Genomic DNA, 2,349 nt, shown 5'->3' on the forward strand with positions numbered 1-2,349 from the left:
GTTCAAGAGCAGCCTGAGCAAGAGTGAGACCCCATTTCTACCAAAAATAGAACAATTAGCCAGGTGTGGTGGCGCATCCCTGTAATCCCAGCTACTTGGGAGGCTGACACAGGAGAATTGCTTGAGCCCAGGAGTTTGAGGTTGCCTTGAACTAGGCCGATGCTACTGCACTCTAGCCCCCAGGTGACAGAATGAGACTCTGTCTCAAAAAAAAAAAAAAAAAAAAAGAATTAAAAAATAAAAAATAAATAGTTATCTCCCTTCACCCTCACAAAACCTCTACAAGGTAGACATTATTATCTTCATTTTATAGATGAGTAAACTGAGGCTCAGAGAGGTTAAACCAGATGCCAAGGCCACACAGCTAGTCAGCGATAGAGCTGGGATTGGAACCAAGTCCGTCCGACTATAAATCCCATGCTGTGTTGTATGAAAGGAGAGAAGGTTAGCACTCCCCTTGCCTAGGATGGAAGAGGCCCTTAGGCCGGACAACATGCATGCAGTTAAGGCACTGCCACCTACCTTGTGACATCTAACCATTGTTTCATTGTTTTTAAAAGAGAGTCCAGTCATTTCCACTAAAATTCATTCATTCCCTCAACAAACATTCATTCATCAAATAGAGATCCTATGATATTGCAAGTAAAGCCTGAAAGGAACAGGAGTCCTTAAACTTAAAGGAACTGGGGAGGGGTGTGGTGGTGGGAACCTGTGTCTCAATTTAGAGCTGGAAAAAGAAAAATCCTCACACAAGACTCCCTCTGCCAGACCTAAGTGGTCATGTATCTGGTGTACACATTTGTGTGTGTGTCTACATGGGCAGGGATATCTGTGCATATGAATCCACACGGGAACACTCAAAGAGCCAGCAGCCAGAGGGCTCTTGAGGATAGCATGGGGGTACAATGGCCCAGTGCTACTCCGTGGTGGGCAGGAGGCAGAATCTGCTTCGAAGGAAGCCCAGCCCCTGCATTGGCACATTAGAGTCAGCAGTGAGGGACTTGGGGATCCTACATGCACACTTCAGTTCTCCTTTTCCACCCTCACCCCTACATTTGGAGCAGGGGATGGGCAGAAGAGAGGGAAGGAAAGAGAAAAAAGGAGGGAAAGCTGCTAGTGTGGGACAGGGCAGGGGTGGCACCCAGAGATTTGGAAGCTGTTTATGATGCAAATGTGTAAAAGCTCTGCATTGCCTCCCCTGAGAAAGGAGCCTAAAATTGAAGTCTAATTATAATGAATGATTGTTAATGAGTTGTCTAAACATAATAGATGGAAAGAATTAAACACCCAGAAGAAACAGGGTTTCATTAACGCACAATAAAGAAACCACAAGTGGGGTGAGCAGAGCCCTCCCCTGTCATGGAAGACAGCCCCTCGTCCCTCTATGCGGGCCTGGCAGGTGGGAGCAAGTCCAGGCCTCCAGCTGGGAAGCTTGGGATCCTCAGGGGACCCTCAGTGCTTGGGGAAACCTCTATAAGGAAGGCCATTGCTTGGGCCCACACCTACTTGGGTATACCTCCGCATAGGTGCCCACATTAGGCATGCACATCTACAGCCTGCGGGAGTTTGGTCATAGCAAGCAGGTGTGGATGTGAGCGAGTATGTCTGTTCCTGTAGTGGACTCCAGTGGATGGTGGCATGTGGACTCTCAGAAAGACATACCGCTTCCAGGTCAGGAGTAGCCTCTGGGCTTCGGTGGTCCAGCCCCTGCAAGTCAGCTCCCAGGGAGGGAAAACAGCTAGGAGAGGACACATGCACTTTCATACACATGTGTGTACAATTCTGAAGGTCAAGAATCAGCCACATTCACCCGAACTCAGAAAGTTGAAAGGAGGAAGAACATCAGAGATTGTCTAGTTTCTAGTCCAAACCAAACTGCCTAAGGCAGAGAGACCACTGAGGCCCAGAGAGGGAAGGTGATGAGTCCAAGGTCACACAGCTCAGAGCCAGACCTCCTCATACTAGTCCAAGGTGCCTTAGTTTTTAGAACAGTCATCTCTCATGCATGTATGGCTTGGAATAAGGCCCCACACATAATAAGATAATGTTCTACATATGCATGTATCACACACAGGCAACACTGGGCCCCAGGCTCTTCTGGGCAAGGCATGAATGTTTAGGGAGTCCTGGGGAGGCAACAGGAGCCATGCCTGTGTAGGGAGAGTCTGGGCAATGCCAAATGGTCCCAGGATGGAATAACATGCAGGAGCACACATAGCATGGACTGTTGCAGGGCAGAGCATGAGAGCTAGAGAGAAGCGGGCTTTGATTGACAGGTTAATGAAGCGCTTTATACTGGTGGTGTAACTGCAGAGGCAGGCTGAGAGCAGGCTCACACACACACACACA

The 2,349-nt window shown here is 48.6% G+C and overlaps 1 non-coding gene across 1 annotated transcript; it reads left to right on the forward strand.

The window, feature by feature from the left end:
* Positions 1-422: 422 nt before the first annotated feature.
* LOC123650513 lies at positions 423-548 on the forward strand. The gene has a single exon (XR_006739381.1). It is a non-coding gene; the product is annotated as a U6atac minor spliceosomal RNA (small nuclear RNA).
* Positions 549-2,349: the final 1,801 nt, after the last annotated feature.

This window comes from Lemur catta, chromosome 14 (genome assembly GCF_020740605.2).
Source record: "Lemur catta isolate mLemCat1 chromosome 14, mLemCat1.pri, whole genome shotgun sequence".
In the NCBI taxonomy this organism is placed as follows: Eukaryota; Metazoa; Chordata; class Mammalia; order Primates; family Lemuridae; genus Lemur; species Lemur catta.